At 40.2% G+C, this 20,954-nt stretch overlaps 1 non-coding gene across 1 annotated transcript; it reads right to left on the bottom strand.

Moving 5' to 3' along the window:
• Nucleotides 1-1,226: 1,226 nt before the first annotated feature.
• Nucleotides 1,227-1,364, bottom strand: LOC114807758. The gene has a single exon (XR_003755832.1). It is a non-coding gene; the product is annotated as a small nucleolar RNA SNORA7 (small nucleolar RNA).
• Nucleotides 1,365-20,954: the final 19,590 nt, after the last annotated feature.

Consider the following 20,954-nt stretch of genomic DNA (forward strand, 5'->3'; position numbering starts at 1 on the left):
GGTATTTTTGACTCGATGGTACGAACTGTAATCCGGGTTATATTGCCTGTTTTATGTTCCTCTATCTCTTTTATTGCTAAAGAGCTAGCAGTGCTGGCCATGCAAATGTGCCCTATAAATAACAATTGCTATTGAGCTGCCTTAGGTTCACCGATATGTTTCACTTGAACAACCAAAACCTCATCAGGCAGTAACCCATTTTGTATACTGCATTTAAATAATAGTCACAGAACAGAATTATTATATCGTCCTCAAATAAATGCACTTTACTTTGACAATTACTTCATGCATCTCATTGAAGTATATCACATCAAAAGTTAAACATGCAAAGGTCAGGCCACTATAGATAAATAATCGAGTGTTCAGTCATTGACTATTCAAAGGTTAAACCTCAACACCAGCCCTAAACTTCGAAGAAATTATGCTAAAGTCTAGGCTCCTCCACCCCTGAAGGCATATCCACACCTCTGTTTAGCCACTCTCCCAATTACTCCTTTTAATTATAGGGGAATTTCCAGGTGTTACCAGTCCTCTGATAGACATTCACTGCTTTAAGAGGCTCCAAAATGGTTTCTTGAAGACCTTCCCAGTTAAACTGAGGAAAGCTAACCCTCCCTGCCCCTGGATATGTCTTTCCCCCTTCCAGGGCTCTACTTCACCTTCTGTGGCATAGAGAAGAGGAAGCGTTGGTGTCTAGTCTGCCCTGACTTGTTTTCCACACCTTGTACTTGGCTCTGTAGCCCTCTCCCAACCCCGCATCCCTTCTTCATATCCCAGTGTTACAGACAGAAAGAAGAGATATTGAAACAAGGAGGAAGTAACTCTAGCCAGGTCACTGGATTTGTTTGGGCCACACCTCTGCCCACCTTTATAAGGTTGTTTGGAATTTTCTGGGAGGACTTTGCTTTGGGCCAATGGGGCAGAAAGGTCCATGCCCCTGAGGTTGGAGCTGGGCTCTAGTAAGGACTGGGCAGAAGTTCCAGTTATTTAGGAGTGGGATGTGTATGGACCAATCTTGTCTAATGCCGTCAAGTAATTTCCTAACCATGGCGACTCCATGGACACATCTCTTCCAGAATGCCCCTCCTTGGTCTGGTAGTGTAGTTTCCTTGGTAAAAATATAGAAGTGGTTTATCATTGCCCTGTACATTGCACTGCACCGTTAATTTGTGTCTCCATCCTCAACTCTCTCCCATGTTGCTGCTACCCAACAGAGGAGAGTTTTGACTTGTAGCAGATTACCTTCCACTCACTAGTCACTGCCCAAGCTAGGAATGGAGCGGGTATGCCTCTGCTTGACTCTCCCTCTCATAGCTGAGACTGGTAGAGTACTAGAAACTCTCCAGGTACGATCCTTAGAGGGGGTATGGACCAATAGGCCTGAACTAATGCGTGTAGTGTTATTTCTCAGGGGTTTGTTCCAAGCCACATTTGGGATACAAGGGAAGGTTCGTATGGGTTGGTCCGATTATGGGCTTGATTTGTAGAAAATTTCAGCCTAACTGGAGTGATACCTCAGGGTTCCTCCCAAAAGCTAAACCAAAGCATGGTCTGCTGGTGAGACAGCTAACTAAGAGAGTAATGTGTCTTAAAAACCTTCAGGAGCTCTCCATCTCCCAAATCTCCCCTCCAGCATTCTCTCGCTCTGTATTACTTATGGAGTTTTGATTGTAGAGTTGTTTGTTTAGGTAGAGTTCAGTCATGGTCACTGGGGCCAATACAGCCTTATTAAAGGGAACCTGGATAGTATTCCTGGGTCCATAGTTCACCTTGGTGCTTTTCCATATAAGATGGTTGTATTTGGTCATGGTTTATGGATATAAAGCAGTGAGCACCACGTTTTCTGTATATTCCAGCACCAAGAATAAGGGAACAAGAGGGTGGGGGTGGTATTGTTACAGGAATGAGTAATAATTTCAGAATCCATGGGCTGTGACTTCTAGCTCTGCTTCACTACCTACAGCAGGTAATCCAGACGGGAGTTTGGAAAGAAGGGAGAGAGGAGTATTGAGAGACATTAACTCCCCCAGGAGAAGAAGTGATGTGGAGCCTCTAAAACATGGAGGGGATTCTTGATGTGAGAAGCTAGAGAATGGTCAGGGAAAGAAGGTGGCATCGAGGGGAGGGGGCAAGTGAAGAAGCGGGAGTAGACCAAAGAGCAGATGATCAGAGAAGTTCCCCAAGGAGGCCCTTGAAGTTGTCAGTATTCCAATTTTTTCTTGACTTGAGGCAATTCTTTTCTAGTGATTGCTGAGTCCTCAAGTAGAAGTAGTAAAGCTAAAGCCATTCCCGAGTTTGAATGAGTGTGGATGTGTACATGAGATATTGTCTTCCCTGTGCAGTGTTGTAAACTAACTTAAAAACACATTGGTTGATGCCTAAGGCCAGAGAAAGAAAAGCTCATTGAGAATTAGTGCCTACCAGGAAGGGAAATTTGAACTCGAAAAGATGCTATTTTAGTTCTATTCAGGGACCAATATACTCTTCCTCTTTTTATTTTACAAGAACCTGATTGCCAATCTCTGGCAATTACCTGCTTGACTTCTCTTCATTCAGAACTAGATGATATTTTCTTCCACAAACACTTGAACTACTATAAAAGAGTAAGAAATGAAAAGAACATTAACTTCTGCATATTAACCTTATGGATTTTCAGCTAAGCAGTTGCTATCTTCTATTTGTTTTCTGTAGTTTGGGAAATGGAGCAGTTAACACTACACTAAGACTTAATGAAAAGTAAACTTCATCCTAACAACTTCCTCTGAAACCTGGCTTCCTTTATTACTTTATATAGGGCCATTATGCAGCACATTGAGACTAATATGAAGACTGTAGACTGTAAGCTTGTTGTGGGTATAGAATGTGTCTACCAACTCTGATATACTCTCCCGGATGCTTAGTACAGTGCTCTGCTGAGAGTAAACAATAAATATTAAAGAATTATTGAAGAATCTAAAATACACTACCACCAGCACATGGAAATTGGAGAGATTTTATTTGCTTACGGAGATGACCTGGTAATGAATGCAGTAAATTACTATTAAACAGATTAAATGTGAGACACTGATCAGTTGGACATTAGAAAACTGGGTGAGAAAGTATGGAAGAGTCAGTGCAATGTCTATCCCAATATCCCAATACTAGGGTAGTTAATATCTCCCCTTTTGTAATCTCTTAGGTTGCAAATCCCACAACACATAGTTTAAATACAATCCATAAGGCATTCTGTGAAATCATATTTAATGGAGGACACTGGAAAAAAACAACAATAATGATTGCTCCAGGCATTCTCAAAATACCATTAAGGCCTTATGTGTTGTGGGCCTTATAACCTATGCGATTTTGAAGAACCCCAAATTTAACACATCATACTTAAAATTTTAAGTTAACATGATTAATGTTTGAATGAGTAAATCACCTGCTATTGAGATGTACAATATATCCTAAAATATTTGTTCTACCTATTAATCCTTGCTTGTCCTGATATAGCCAGCGTATTATTTTGAAGTCTCTTCTTCCTGGTAAGCAATAATAATCTATTTATGGTAATCTTGCAGGACACTTGAGTTAATTAGACAGGATTGCTCCCTGCACCCAGGAATTTTTGTATCCACTGGTGAGAGGATTCACCTTTTAGATAATGACTGTCACGGTGTAGCATTTATACAGGGTCATACAGGTGACACTTAAGGACTTCCCATTATCCTCTTTATTTCACGTCCAGCATGACTCAACACTATTTGCAGAGTATTATACTAAGCACTTGGGAGAGTACAATACAACCAAATTAGCAGACATATTCCCTGCCCATAACAAACTTATTGTGTAGAAGGGGAGAAAGAAATTAATATGAATACATAAGTAATTTATAATACATGATTTAAAATCTCCTATCACTGAAGTAGGGATGTCCCCTGGACTGCTATCTATTCTGTCTGCCAGCAGTTCTGGTTCATTCTTAGAAAAAGAATGACATTTACTCGACTCACATTGGAAGCCAGATTGAAAGAATGGTAATGTAATTTTGGACTCTCTCTTGGTTCCCTTCTGTCCTTTCCACTTCCTTTATTGCAAATTTAATCTTTTCTCCAAGTGCTGAATAAAGCAATTGTTCAGGCTATGTGATGAATCCAGCCCACCCTGTTGCTTTGAGTGAATTTGGGGGGTTCCCACACCTTCACTGTAGCAACCCCACAGCCAGAGGTCACAAAGGTCACATATCTATATACCAAATCTGGAGAAATAAGACATATAATCACCATGGTCCTGAGGCAGCTTATCTGAAAGGCCCAATTTAAAAATAAAATAAAATAAATTTCCACAGAGAACTAGTACTCTGTACCACACCTAGCTTAAAGGTTGGCACAAATCTTGTGCTCAGGGAACTTATTTTAGAGAGAAAGAAAGTATAGCAAGCAGACACCAGGAGGTTGTGTCTGTTGAGCAAATAGTGAAATGAAAATTTTGACAGCAATCTGGTCAACACAGACAGACAATTAATTCCCCAGGATATTCAGCAGGTTCTTAATTCACAGAGTCTGCTATCAATTTTTTAGTGTGAATACTTGGCGTTGGCTGTCTATAGTGATCAGATTAAATGAGTCATTTTCAAATCCTCTCTTTCCTTTGCATACAGTACACCCAGCCACATGACACTTCTGGGATGACATTTTGTCAAACACTTAGTGGGGATGGAGAGGTGGAAAAGAAACTATTTCCATATTTCACTCTTTTCCTCTCTTGTATACTTTGTTACTGGGAACTGTGGGAAGGAGGCTAATAATAATGATGATTTGGGTGCTTGTTAAATGTCTACAATATGTCAAGCACTATACTAAAAGCTGGAGTAGATAATAATAATAATTATAGTACTTGTTAAGCGTTTACTATGTGCCGATCACATTTCTAAGCACTGGGGTAAATACAAGTTAATCAGGTTGGACACAGTCCTTATCCCACAAGGGGCTCACAGTCTTAATCCCTGTTTTACAGATGAGGTAACTGAGGTCCAGAGAAATGAAATGCCTTGTTCATGGTCACACAACAGACAAGTGGCAGAGCCAAGATTAGCACCCATGTCCTTCTGACTCCCTAGCCAGTGCTCTATCCACTAAACCACACTACTCTGTATAAGATAATCAGGCTGAAACACATTCCCTGTCTCACAAGAGGCTCACAGTCTAATGAAGTGGGAACAGGATATGAACCACCATTTTATCAATGAGGAAAATGAAAAACAGAGCAGTTAAATGATTTATCCAAGGTCACACAGGAGGCAAAGGGTGGAGCCAGGATTTGAATCCAGGTATTTTCACTCCCAGGCCCATGTTCTTTACACTAGACTACACTCAATCTTGAGGAGGGAGAGAGTGAGAAGGGAGATATAGGAGGGTGTGAAATTGCTGCTAGAGTTCGGTATAAGTAGGACCAGTAGCTCAAAGGATATGAGATTAAATACAATATCTGGATTGACTTGATTTTCATATGAAAACATCCAGGGTTGAGTCTTAGCTGACGTCCCCAACGACAAGGAGAATTGAATCCCTTTGAGTAGGGTCATACAGAGCAGGCCATCAACCAATCAATCAGTGATGTTTACTGAGTGCTTACCATGTGCATAACATGTAGCTTGGGAAAGTACAATGCAGCAGAATTAGCAGACATATTCCCTGCTCATAACAATCTTACAGTCTAGTAAAGGAGACAGATGTTAACATGAATGAATACGTAATTTGTAATATACGATTTAAAGGTGTGTACATAAGTGCTGTGGGTTTAGGGGTGGGTAAATATCAAATGCGCTCAGTTCACAGATCCAAGTGCATAGAAGGGAGACCGAGCTGGGGAAAAATTGGCTTTAGGGAAATCTTCTTGGAGAAGATGTGACCTTAATAATGCTTTGAAGGTGGAGAGAATTGTGGTCTGGTGCATATGGAGGGGAAGGTAGTTCCAGGATAGCAGGAGGACATGGGAAAGAGGTTGGTAATGAGATTGACGAGATCAGGGCACTGTGAGTAAACTGGTTCTAGAGGAACAGAGTGTGCGGGTAGGAGATTAGTGAGATGAGGTAGGATGAGGCAAGATGATTGGGTGATTTAATGATGCAAACAAACACAATTTCCATGTGCACACAAAAATGAGTGACCTCTGAATTATCCCAGTCACGTTGCCAGACCCAGGCAGAGGACAGAGGGGGCAAGAGAAGAAAAGAGAATGCAGGCAAAGGAAGGACTTTATTTTAGTTGAGTACATCTTGTTTGTCTCCCAAGTTTGAATTTGCCAATAATTTTTTTCCTACCCTAATAATTCTGACTCTCAGACCTATTAAGGACATTACTTCTTCTTTGATATTTCAGTTCATTCACTTTTTCCCTAATTCCCTCACCAAACTCACCTCACATCTTTAACCATTCTGAGCGGAGAGGGACAGTCGGTAAGGCAGTACAATGTAATCAAAAGTAAACATTCTTTGTTTTGATTAAGCCAGGATTGCAAACAAGTTCTACCATAAAGTAAATCAAAATCACCCTGATAAGCTGCACTCTCTGAAATGCTTATTTTTGGTTTTCATTTAATTACCCAGAAAAGAGATACAATTTAAACAGAGGCCTAGGAGACCACCTGGAGAATAATTCCACACTTTATGACTTCCCGTGGTTTCATTTATGTAGCAATCATAATTAGAAGGCAAGAACCCTTGTAGTCCTGTACACTTGAAGGATTTTATGTAGATCCATGATTTTATCAAGATGCCATCAATAGACTCATGATCTAGTTAAACACAGTGTTGTTTGCACAAGGGAACATTATTGCTCAATTGCCAGGGCTCAGTAATATATTTTCATTTTTTCCTAGAAATCACTTAGCACCTGTTCCCTATCATTTATCAATCTCTGGTATTTACTGGGCATTTTTGGTGTATAGAGCATTGTACTAAGCAGTTAGGAGAGTTCAATAAAATTGGTAGGCACACTTCCTGCACTCAAAGATATTGCAGTCAAGACATTAAACCACAGAGTAGAAAAATATACACTCATGTATAAAATATACATATAGTACAAGTAAAAGTTCTGTGGAGGTGAGCTGACTATCAAAGTACTTAGGGGGCATAGGTGATGGATCAGCGAGGGAGATTAGGGTGAGAAGGCGAGAGGTTAGTCAGGGAAGGCTTCTTGAAGGAGATAGGATTTTAGGACAGTTTTGAAGATGGGGAGAGTGGTTGGTCTATTGAATATAAAGTGCAAGGGAGTTCCAAGCAAGAGATAGGGTTGAGCAAGGGGTCCATAGTAGGAGAGGAGAGAATGTGGGACAATGAGTAGGTTAGTGTTAGAGGAGCAATGTATGTGGGGTTTGGACCCGAGAGATGTCAGAGTCAGGAATGTCTGCAAGGACATGGATGCAGTAAACGAGGATGGGTATGACAAGAGCTTAGACCAGCATGACAATAGTTTGTATGGAGAGGAAAGAGTGGGCTCTCCCAACCCCATAGCACTTATATATACAGTGGTAATTTTATTTATTTGTATTGATGTCTGTTGATTTGTATCTGTCTTCCCCCTTCTATACTGTGAGCCTGTTGTGGGCAGTGATTGACACTCTTTATTGTTGTATTGCCCTTTCCCAAGTGCTTAGTAGAGTGCTCTGCACACAGTAAGCTCTTAATAAGCTGCTTTTTGGGAAGCAGTGTGGCTTGGTGGAAAGAGCACGGGCTTGGGAGTCAGAGGTCATGGGTTCTAATCCCAGCTCCACCACTTGTCAGCTGTGTGACTTTGGGCAAGTCACTTAACTTCTCTATGCCTCAGTTACTTCATCTGTAAAATGGGGATGAAGACTGTGAGCCCTACATGGGACAACCTGATTACCTAGTATCTACCCCAGCACTTAGAACAGTGCTTGGCACATAGTAAGTGCTTAACAAATATCAGTGCTATTACTATTATTATTAATAAATATGATCGAATGAATGAATGGATATTTCTAATAAATCTCATATTCAAATGATAATGGGAATAGAAATATCAAAAGCTTTGCCTTTTGGGGGAAAAATGAGTGAGTGAAAAATTTTTGCTATTGATATTGATGGTGCATCAGCAAGGATTGTAGATGAAGCCAGAGAAATTGAACATTTATATAAAATTGAGAGAAAAGAAATCCAAATCTTTCTCTTTTCATCCACAAATGAGAAATAATAATAGATGTTCACTAAATTGGTCAGTGTTAGCAGGTAAAATTAGAAATTCATTTCCAGTCCACATTCCGTCGGTTGGTCCAGTAGAAAGTTCACTACTCTGGGAAACAGGGGACTTGGTTTCTAGACAGACTCTTTCTGGCTAACATGGGTTAAGACGGTACCTATGCTTAGCGCTGTTTGCTTACCGAGCCTCAGTGGGATCCTGACTGGCAGGGGTGAGAGACTGTGAGTAACCTCAGGCAAGCCACTAGCCCTCCAATCAATTCCTCCTCACCGGTGCTGAAGTCTCAGAAGTGAGAAAAATCCATTATTCCTGACCGGAGACTCCTTCATTATTTCTCATCTCTTTTCATTAGAGAAAAGAACATATAAAATGGGTCAAGATATAGTTGAAATGGACCTCTTTGGACATTGCTGGGCATCCTTATGTAAATCCAAGAAAACTGTTCCATAACCATTACCCTCTTTTCATGGGAACATTGACTAGAATCTTGATGATGATATGATTTTTGATAAATGAGAAAGTCTAACTATGGCAACAGGGGGTACTCTAGTACTACATACCAAAATTATGTCCATGAGCTTGTAATGAGAAAACAAAAGTATTTTGGATAAATAACTCAGGAGAGGTTGGAGGGGGTGTGGGCGGACTACAAATTCAGAGGGCGGTTAGGGGAGGAATGCAGGATGTATTTTTGATCTTCTCAGAAAAGGGGAAGCTCTGCTGTGAGTAAACACTCCTTTGGGCATGTGGCTGCTAATGAAAGTGATAAAGACAAAAATGCTTCATTGAGAACTGGCAAGAAGCACAGCGAGGTCCAAATTTGTTTCATCCATTAGATTGCCTTTTTTTCCTCTGAATAACTCTTCCCATTCTTCTTAATCAACCAGTGGTGTTTATTGTGCACGTACTGTGTGCAGACCACTGTATTGGGCTCCTGGTAGAGTGCACTAAGACACATTTGGCAGACAAATTCCCTTGCCCAGAGCAAGGTTACAATCTCTTAAAGGTTGGATCATTTTTTTTCTTGCAGAGTATTTTTATATGCTGTCATATGATTTTTGGAAGAAAGAGACAACGGCATTTCCTTAGATGCATCCTTACCCAGAGCTACATTTACTAAGGGGCTATTAAATACTACTAAAATGACTTCCACTTTGGAGGTGCATATAGGTTTATTCCATTAATGCTATGTGAAGTTTCTTTATTTCTCCAAATGAATACTCAGTGGTTTTGTTTCACCATAGCTTAGGCTATTTATGTGATTGATTGGAGTAGCCACTTTGTGTTCATGTCAGCATTCTTAGCAGCATACCAGGAAAGTTCTAGTTTTTTGTCTATCTTTTGTCTAAAATTCTTACACAAGTAAATCTGAAAGTTTCTATGAGTCTTTAATTATGCTAGTTTAGGCACTCACTTGGCGAAAGAGACAGCTGGAGCCCTGATTTTATTTGAAACATAACTTGAATGTCTCAATTCCCAGTAGTGCAATTTTATTATATAAACTGGCAAACTGTAACATTTCTAGATATCTCATATAGGTTTTCTTGTGTGGCAATATGGAAGATGGAAATATGGTGGTACAAAATACAAAGGAGGACATTTTGTGCCATAAAAATACATTCTGGGAATGAACCTACAGTGGTATCCATGAATCAATCTTGAAATACGTATTTTTGCCTTCTGGATCAGTGTCATGCTGTGTATCCTCATACAACCTTTCAGGAAGATAGTACAATGACAAGTTCTCAACTACAGCCACCACAGAAATTATTACTTTGTTGAGGTCAGGCGAGATAGGATCATCATACTAAGCAGTTCATGGGGCCAATCAATCATGGACTCTCTGGAGTGCTTACTGTGTGTAGAGCACTGTACTAAGCACTTGGGAGTGTACAGTATCATAGAGTTGGTAGATATGATCTTTGCCCTCAAGAAGCTTACAGCCAACTGAGGGAGACAAAAATCTCTCCAGTCTGCAAGTTAAAAAAAAAAATCTTTGCATGATCCCCTGCCTACCCAGTCATCATACCCAAAGAGCAAACATAACTGGATTTATAATCAATTTTCCCACACTGGTTCTTAGTCAAGGGGACTCAGGAGTGAGATTCATTATTCATTCCAAACGGAAGACTCCATCATTTCTGGAGGAGTCTTTTGTATTTCTTCTGCCTATTTAGGAGCAGGAAAAGTCCTTTACCTTCTGGGAAATGTAGTCTCCTGAGAGAGCATTTCAAATTCTACTCCCTCAGCCCCTGAGCTTTAGTTCCCCAAGAGGATGTGTTTGCAAGACAACACAATTCAAGTTCAGGTTTTGAGAAAGCTCTTTTTTTTTTTTCTGGGACAAAACCTAGCCTGAGGCCTATCCAAGTGCTTTCCATGGTTTCAAAATGATTTAAATAAAGCCTTGGCAGGAGTATAAGGTTTTTTTTCCCATATCCAGGCCTGAAGATTTATTTATTTAGACTGTTGGAGTGAAATTGTATTTCAAAATATAGTTAATTGTTTGTACAAAATTGAAGACCCTAGGAACTTTCAGTTAGAAGTTTATGAAGAATGTTCCTTCTATTCATGTATCTCTAAAATAGATTCCCTCCCTCTGACTTGTCCAACAGTGAAGGCAATTATATCTCTCTACATTTTTAAGCTTTCTTTCCCCTACACAGCATAGCCTCTCTTGAGTCACAGTAACTTCTTATATTCAGAACAAAGCCTCCCCTAAGCATCTCGTTTTTCAAAGGATTTATTCAACCAACAATTCACTTGATTCATTTAGTATTGAGGCTATCAGTCAGGAGAGAGCCTAAAAAAACCAGAATTTGGCCATTTTCCAGTAGTCGGTATTTACATACAATACAGGAATGGTAGGAAGAAAAATCTGTTGGATCTGAGTTTTAGCTTGCTGGTGGTTTTTATCTGAGACATTATTTTACGAATGAAAGTAAATCTCCCCTTGGGAGGATACTGAGTGGTCTTTGACAGTATTTAGGGGAAGTCTGCAAGTGCTTTTCAGTGGGAGAAATCTGCTAAGTCTCTCCGTCCTCTATTTTACTAAGAATAACATATGTATGGGGAAGATTAACTGACATAAGGTGATTTAGAGAAGTAGCATATTGTAGGCATAGACCTGGGTGTCAGAAAGGCATGAGTTCTAATCCCAGCTCTTCCACTTGCCTGCTGTGTGACCTTGGACAAATCACTGCACTTCTCTGTGTCTCATTTACCTCAACTGTAAAATGGCTATTGAGACTGTGCGCCCCATGTGGGACAGGGACTGTGTCCAATCTCATTTGCTTGTATCCAATCCAGCGCTTAGTACAGTGCCTGGAGCCCAATAAGCACTTAACAAATACCACAATTATCATTATGATGATGAAGATTTTAAGCAAGGAGTTTATTACGAAAGTCTGATGATGGCAATCATAATATTTGTTAAGACCTGGGGTAGATTCATGATCGTCAGATCAGATACAGTCCCTGTCCGACATGGAACTGATAATCTGAATAGGCAGGAGAAAGATATTTAGTCCCCATTTTACAGATGAAGCAACTGAGGTCCAGATAAGTTAAATAACTTGCTCAAGTTCCCACAGCAGGTAATTGACAGAGCTGGGATTAGAGTTCCGATCCTCTGACTCCAAGGCCCCTGCTCTTTCCACTAACCAATGCTGCTTCTAGAGATAATCACTAGAAAATAGAAATGAATCTTTAGCCATTTATAGCAGCCTTCTGAGGGTTAGGGCACTGGCCTGGAAGTCAGAAGGACCTGGGTTCTAATTCCGGCTCTGCCAGTTTTCTTCTAAGTGACCTTGGGCAAGTCACTTAGCTTCTCTGTGCCTCAGTTGCCTCATCTGTAAAATTCATTCATTCATTCAGTCATATCTATTGAGTGCTTACTGTGGGCAGATCACTGGGGATTTAGACTCTGAGCCCCATGTGGGAGATGGACTGTGTCCAACCAGATTACCTTGTATCTACCCCAGTTCTTAGAACAGTACCTGGCATATAGTAAGTGCTTAACAACATTATCAAAAATAGAAAAGCTGCTAATGGTTGGTGTGGATGTGACCGATAGATCAGTGGGTGACAGTCCACCCGTCTCACTGGCACACAAAGATTGTTCCATGCTATACTGGTGCATTTTCATCTGGAGAAGCCATGTGGCATAGTGGATAGAGCTTGGGCCTAAGAGTCAGAAGGTTGTGGGTTCTAATTCCTGCTCTGCTACTTGTCTGCTGTGTGACTTTTGGGCAAGTCATGTCACTTCTCTGGGACTTAATTATCTCATCTGTAAAATGGGGATTGGAATTATGCTTCCCACATGGGATGGGATATGTGTCCAACCCGTTCTGCTTGTATCCACCCTAGAGCTTAGTACACTGCCTGCCACACAGTAAGCACAGTAATGCCACAGTTATTATTATTATTATCTCTCCAGAGGTCCTGGTACTATTTTCATCTCTCAAATTAATTAACTCATCAGTCGTCTTTACTGAGGGTTTACTGTTACTTGCCCACAAGGTTCTGGCAGTCTAGAAGGGGAGACAGATATTAAAATAATTGCAGGTAGGGTAAATGGTAGAGCATAAAGATACGTACATAAGTGTTGTAGGGATGAAGTATAAATCCAAATGGCTAAGTGTGGCAGAAATGGGGGGAAAATTGTAGAAATGAAGACCTCTTTTAAAGCTTTCCTTCTTGTTTCCCAAGTGTCTGCTTCAAGATAATTGTTCCAAGATAACAATTAACTTCCCTTCAAGATCACTGTTACAGTCCAGGTTGACTTGTCTCCTGGACTGACTCCCAACTGTCCTTTGCTAGTCCACATAATCTGTGGTTTGGCTTCATTTTGTCTTTAAAGTGTTTCTTCTGTACACCTTTTCTCCAATTAGCCCCATTTCAGGATCCAGTGGAGCAGTTTGGGGGGTATTTTGTTGTCTTATTTAGCAAAAGTATTCACCCTGTGATCATTTCCTGGAAATAGTTGTCCTCCACTCGGTGAATGATTGACATATCATGTTAAAGATCTGGTAGGCACCTCAGGAGTGGGTGGTTTTTCTGTTACAGAAATTTCTAGGCCTGTTTCCCTTCCGCTTAACTTAGCATAGCTTGGACTGCCACATTGTGAAAATGTAACTATTTCTCCTTCTATTTTCTTCTTCCTCTTCCTTTTTCTCTGGGTTCAGGGTTTCCCTACTCCCAGATCTCAGCTGGTCTTCTCTATTATTATTTAGGATATGATAAATCATGGGGAAAAGCTTTGTAGTGACACAATAGCTCTGCCTGATGAGAAGTACAGAGAGGCATCTCTGACCCAAACTTGAAGGAATATACCCTCCATTCATTTGGCAGTAATATCTAATTGGTTCTTATGACAGCTGTCCCAGTGGGAATGAAGATGTAAAGCAGTCCTGCTTATGGTAAAAATCACAATCTCTACCACCTGCAGACGAGCAGACCGGCTGCAGGTATTGGGTACCATCTGGTCTTCGACAACTGAGAAGGCATCCAATATCCTCTCATATTAATATAGTCGGGCATATCTGTTCTTTTTCTGGAGATTTTTACTATGTATTTCACAACTGATTACCCAGTTGAAATTTATTTACACCCAGAAAGAAGCGAATCTCCTGCTGCAAAAATCATCAAGTAACTGAAAGACGTCTTTTTGAACAGGGCTCGGATTTAGGTGTGGTATCGTGGATCTGGGATTCAAAACTCTTATCAAATGGCTCTTATTTTTTTGGTCACTTTTTTTGAACGTGGGCCAAGCACAGCATCAACAGTAGAAGATAAAAAAGGCAAAACGTCCCATCTACCCATTAGTTTACACAACTGGTTCATTTGTGTAATGTAAGATTTTTTAGAAGATATTTTAATTTAAAGGCAGACTAAATACAGTGTTGATAGGTTCATATTTCTTGGAGGGAATGCCAATAGTGCACTAAATGAAAAGGTTATTCTTAATGTTGTTCTGAAAAAATCAATTTCTGTTTTAGCGTTCTTTAAAAATGCACAATAAATGTCATCTGAAAATTTTATATGATGAACTGGAGATTTTGTAAGCAGTATTTCTCCCCAGGAGTCCTCAGCTTTGGGACAGGACAATGCACTTGTAGATGGAATAATTCAGATGTTAAGAGTATCTAGCAGGAGCAGTTTCTGTTGGAGGTGCAGCTTCCCCGAGAGAAGGAAAGGAAACTTTCCACTAACGTCACTGTAGGCCGTCAGTGAAATGTGGACTCAGATATTGGTTAACAGCTTGTACCAAGTAGAAGAAGATAGGTTACATTCATTCAGTTGTATTTATTGAGTGCTTACTGTGTGCAGAGCACTATACTAAGTGCTGGGGAAGTACAATTCAGCAACAAAAGAGACAATCCCTGCCCACAACAGGTTCACAGTCTAGAAAGATGAGGAGAGGACTCGTTCTCCTCCCCGCACCTCCAGCCCCATGTCTTGTCTATGAAGCAGCATGGTCTGATGGAAAGAGAACGAGCCTGGGAATCAGGAGACCTGGGTTCTAATTCCCTTTCGGCCATTTGCCCACTGTGTGAGGAGTCAGAAAACCTGAATTCTAGTTCTGGACCACCCATTTGCCTGCTTTGTCACCTTGGGCAAGTCAACTCAATTCACCTGCCTCAATTTCCTTATCTAATTATTGTGTGGCATTTGTTAACCACTAACTACGTGCCGGGCACTGAACTAAGCACTGAGGTGGATACAAGCAAATAGGGTTGGACACAACCCCTGTTGTTCATGGAGCTCACAGTCTTAATACCCATTTTACAGATGAGGTAACTGAGGCACGGATAGGTGCATGTAGACACGAAAACTGCTTGTCAGGTAGCAGTAGCTGCTTAAAGAAACAGCATGGCCTAGTAGAAAGTGCACAGGCCTGAAAGTCAGAAGGTCAGGGATTCTAATCCCAGCACTGCCACTTGCCTGCTGGGTGACCTTGGGCAAGTCACCTCCCATCTTTGTGCCTCAGTTACCTCATCTGTAAAATGGGGATTGAGACTGTGAGCCCTACATAGGATAGGGACTGTGTCCAATTTGATTTGCTTGTATCCGCCCCAGTGCTTAGTACAGTGTGTGGAACACAGTAAATGCCTAACAAATACCATTATTATTATTATTGATAATGATAATAAGTATTAAATGATTAACACATTATTAAGACACACTTGGTACAGTCCCAAGGCTTGACAACTGACATGAGGAATTTGAGCAGATGCCATTGTGGTGACCCAGAAGAGTAAAATTAGAGTCTGCTTTAAATTATTTCCCCCATTATTTTAAATGTTTTTATTTTGTTTGTAATGGAGGTATGTGATTTTTAAAAAGCCAATTGATATTGGATTAATACAGAATGCCACTTGAGGCTGGTATTTATTCTCATACTTTATATGTCTACTACTCCCATGGGTTTTCTTGTACATCCGCAATCTAATCACTTGTTCATATTTGAATTGATAGCCTCCAGTTATAGAGGTCCATTTAGTAAAATCAAAGGTAAAACATACCCTGTAAAACATACCCTGTCAGCTGTCCTACATTTCTATCTATTTTTTTGTTGAAGTCTTAAAATGAAAATATAAAATTCTCAGGATGAAGCTCCTTTTTTTAATTCTCTCCGTAATGTATTGTTCTTCCTAGATGTGATTTAATATTCCTTTTCTTGTCCACTTTAATCCAGCAAGGAAGCATATAGTCAGTGGATAGAGTTCACGATTTCTTGATAAAAAGGCAAGGTTTTTTAAAATAATTATTAACTCATATCCAGAAAAAAACAACATTAGGGTAGCTTGCAGTTATAAATATCTTGCATAATCCTGGTTATGATTTTCTATTTTGCGCCTCTGAAGCATTCAGTGTTAGCCTGTGAGTGCAAATGGCATTGGAAACATGACTTATTTGTCCGTACTAGTGTGATAGCCAGAGGTAACAGTACAGGGTCCTGAAAGATTCCAAAACACTGAAATATTCTTTGTGATTTCCACCAAGTGTAATCTGTCAAAGGAGACTTTGGGGCAAGAACGATGATTAAGCCTGTCTGGAGATGATGGGTTCAGAACATCTGAACAGCTGATTAAGGAGGTTTAGAAATATGGCTGCATTTTTCTCCTCATAATGATTCATATACATAATAACCCATCTACCATTATAATCTTATACCTTCCCCTAAAAATGAAATATTGTGCTTTGAGAAAAATAGAATGGCCTTAGCACATTTGAACACTTACAATGAGGTATTAAAAATGCACCATGACCTAATGTCTCTGAGCCTGAAACTCTCTTAGGAAAGAGCCTCCAGTTGTTTTTTGTTCGTTTGTTTTTTCTGGTTTGTTTTGCTTTTCTGGTTAATTTTATTATTTTCATTAATACACACATGAAATGCCATAAACAATTTCTTTCTGATCCTCTGTCTCATTCCCATCTCTTCCTCTGCTCACATCTTGCCCATGTCCTTTTCCCTACTTCTCCCCCTTCATTTCCATCAGACCACAGCTCTGCTCAACTTCAAAGTTTTCTCAAGAAATCTTATATCATCCAGGAGGCAAATAGTAAGCATTTAATCAATGCCATTACTTCTACTATGCCTTGAAACCAGTAGCATCGTATAGTGGATAAAGCATAGGCCTGGGAGTCAGAAAGTCATGGGTTCTAATGACGACTCCACCACTTGCCTGCTGTGTGACCTTAGGCAAGTCACTTCACTTCTCTGTGCTTCAGTTACCTCATCTGTAAAATGAAGATAGGACTGTGAACTGCATATGGTACCAGGACTGTGTCCAACCCAATTGGCTTGTATCCACCCCAGTGCTTAGTACAGTGCCTGGCACATAGCACTTAACAAATATCATAATTAGCATTAATTATTATCATCATTACCTATTCTATTGTACTCACCCAAGCATTTGGTGGTGCTATGCAAACAATAGGCTCTACTAAATGTTTATTTCAAGATGACTAGCAGGTGATCTCAGCCTATTACAGATTGTTTGTACTTTAAATCACTAGGATTCTGGTGTTCTTCTTATTCTTTGGAGTCATCTTTTGAGTGGAATAGTAAGTGACTTCCAGTGACTGAATGAAAAGACTCACAAATAGTTGAGAATATTAAAGTGCTCTACTTTATCAGGGTCCCACTTTCCTTGTCTTCCAAGGTTTAGCAATATGAAACTTTAGATGACGGACACTAACATACAGTAGAGTTTGTTGCCATGATCCCTGCCCTCAAGTTATTTACAATCTAGTGATAGACACTAAAATAAATTGCTAGTAGGAGGAAGCAATGGAGTATAAAAATATGTACATGAATGTGATGGAGGAGTGTAAGTTCCATTTGGGAAACATATTAAAATGCTTCTTAAAATTAGCAGTGAGTTTTATGGCTAGGAAACTTCTAATGTTCTGTCAAAAATAAATAAACTGTTAGGGAAAATTAGCTGTGGGTATTTATTTGACAGCTGTGTAGAAAATAGCATGTAAAATATGGCTTTCCTTTAAGTAAATGCTGTGAATGCTTGTTTTTCTTGGAGTCCTAAATGAACTTTTTCACTATAATAGTTCATTTGCCTGCCAGTCAGAAATTTGTGCAAAAACATTATATTTTCTGTGCTTTCCCAAAGGCCTACCATGAGTGGAATAGAAACTCTAATCCTATTACAGAGGATAAAATGGGGCGAGAAAAGAGGACATTAATTTTAAGATCACATTTGGAGAAAAATAGGGGAGAAATGTTACTTCAGGGAAGAATATTTGCACGTTGCTAAGGAAATATCCTAAAGACATTCCTATTTGGGTGACCTTCCATCATCTTAAATTCAAAATGTCTAAAACTGAACTTCTCCTCTTTCCTTCCAAACTAACTTCTCCCCACAATGTTATCACTGTATATAACACTACCATCCATTCCATCTCACAATCGGCAACCTTGGTATTATCCTTGATTCAAGGAAAGTACAATTCAACAATAAACAGTGACATTCCCTGCCCACAGTGAGCTCATAGTCTTAGTGAGGGGGGAGACAGACATCAGTATTAGTCATATCCCCTCTCACTAACTACATCAACCTCCTCTCTGACCTCCCTACCTCCAGCCTCTACACTTACCGGTCAACACTTCACTTTGCTGCCAGGATCATCTTCCTAAAAAATGATTTTGCTATGCCTCCTCACTCCTCAAATGCCTTCAGTGGTCACCCATTCATCTCTGCATCAAGCAGAAAGTCCTCATCATCAGGTTCAAGGCACTCAATCACTCCCCCTTACCTTTTCTTTTTTTTAATGGTTAAGTGCTTACTATGTGCCAGGCACTGACTAAGTGTTGGGGTAGGTACTAGCCAATGAAGCCGGACACAGTCCATGTAATAATAATAATTATTATGGTATTTGTTAAGTGCTTACTATGTGTAGAGCACTGTTCCATGCACTGGGGTAGATACAGGGTAATCAGATTGTCCCTCGTGGGGCTCATATTTTTTAATCCCCATTTTTATAGATGAGGTAAATGAGGCACAGAGAAGTTAAGTGACTTGCTCAAGGTCACACAGTAGACAAGTGGCAGAGCCGAAATTGGAACCAAGGTCCTTATGACATCCAGTCTCGTGTTCTACCAATAGGCCAAGCTGTTTCTCTCTCCTCACTCCCTCCTATTACAACCCAGCCTGCACACTTTGCCCCTCTAATACCAGCCTGCTCATTGTCTCCAGCTTTAGCCTCTCCCATCGAGCCCTTGCTCATGTCATGCCTTCTGCCCCAAACTCCTTCCTGCCCCCTACATATCCAGCAGATGAGCACTCTGCCCATCTTCAAAGTCCTACTGAAATCATGTTTCCTCCAGGAAGCCTTCTAGAACTAAGCTTTTATCCCACTATTCTCTTTTTCCTCCCTACCTACTCTCCCATGCACTTAGTCCCACCCCAGAAGCATTTAGATACTCTCCCTCTAACTCCTATTCCCACCCCTACAGCACTTAGAAACATATTCTTTTGCTCAGTTGCTTCCTTTACCTGTAATTACCTGTAAGGAACACTGTTCTGTGTAAGCTCCTTGAATGGAGGGCTAGTGACTAACAACTACTGTACTTGCCTAAACACTTAATACAGTGCTCTATAAAACGTATGCCCTGAATAAATACCACTGATCTGTTGATTCATTGACTGAGCTACTAGCAGCATAGTTCAAAATAGAGAGACAGCATCCATCTGTTTCCTCCAACTACTAAATTCTAATGAGGCCAGATAAGGTTGAGAAATCCGGAAAATAAGCCAGGGTTCTTTGTCCTTTAGAGTGAAAAGGGGTAGAGATAATGTGAAAAGAGAAATTGTATGACTGATGGTAGTATTATGTTGTGGCACAGTGAGGTTCACCATTTTTTTTCATCAACCTGAAAAATAAAAGGGGTAATTATGCAGGAAAATGTATCAGCCCTTCTTGTAGTCTTTTGGGAACAACAAATAGATTTCTCAAAGGCCACGAACTCATTAATGGTTCCAAGAGACTTTCTGAACATCTTTAAAGCCTGCTGCTTTTTGAACTGTGTAATGTTGTATAATTAAAGTGTGAGACTTGTGTGTAAAAGATAGGAGGCATGTTGTGTAACAGAGCCCAATACTTGCCGTAATCACCGCTTGGCATAATCCAAGCTAACGGGTGATCCAATCCATTTGGCACTTAGAGCTGTGGAGAGCCCAAGTGAAAGAAAGAGTCATGTCGCAAAGATATTCATCAAGGTTTTCTTGCTCATAGTGGCCCTCGTATCCTTAAACACTTAATTGGGTGAATATATTCATTTGGTAATTCAAATAAATGAAGAGATTAACATAAACCCAGGCCATCTGAATGCTGTGGTTTTACTTCAAAATGGGAGGCATGACCCGATCTAACAGGTGACTAGTCCCTCCAATTTAAGTTACTCAATTCTGAGTTCATTTCATTGAAAGATCATCCACACACTGGGTTAAGTCCTGGAAGGAAGCACAGGCAGGCTTAAGTGGCCATCCAGATACCTAAGACATTGGTTCTATAAGTCCTCAAAGGATATATGCCCCAAGGAGATAATGTCCAAGAATGAAATCTTCCCAAGTGGATAATGTAGGTCCTCTAGCTCTCCTTTCCTAACCCTGACCAGTGGTTACTCACATTCTATCAAACAATCAATCAGTCAATCAATCATTAAATGGTGCTTTCTCTGTGCAGAGCACTGTACTAAGTACTCGGGAGAGTACAACAGAGATAGCAGACAGGATTCCTTCCCCAATAATTCATAATATATGATTTAAATTCAAATACATCACCATTAGAAAGTGAAAGCTAATAAAGACTTCTGGAATGATGTATAGATGGCCTACATTATCCTACTGCAGTATGATCCTCCGGCCATATTTCTTTAGTCTCTGTTAGGAGAGACAAAAGAGTAAGAAAAAATGTAAAGATAAAGTTGACATCATTAGGAGTTCAAATGTTCAGTGTCCTTTCCATTTGTATCTGGACTGATCTAATGTGGGTCGCGTTTTCAAGGGTGCCTAAATTACATCAGCAAATCAGACATTCACATATGCAAATCAGGAACCAAGGACAAAATCAATTTTGTACTCTCAAGGACCCATTTCCCAATGCAAATGTAGAGTACATAATCCTAATTTATGTGGTCACTCTTGAAAACAGTATACCCCAGCCACAGTGCTAAACCGCCAAGCTCAGCATGGAAAACAATGATTGAAAACCCCCTTTGGATGGGCTTTCACCATTTTT

The sequence above is a fragment of the Ornithorhynchus anatinus genome, chromosome X3 (genome assembly GCF_004115215.2).
Source record: "Ornithorhynchus anatinus isolate Pmale09 chromosome X3, mOrnAna1.pri.v4, whole genome shotgun sequence".
In the NCBI taxonomy this organism is placed as follows: Eukaryota; Metazoa; Chordata; class Mammalia; order Monotremata; family Ornithorhynchidae; genus Ornithorhynchus; species Ornithorhynchus anatinus.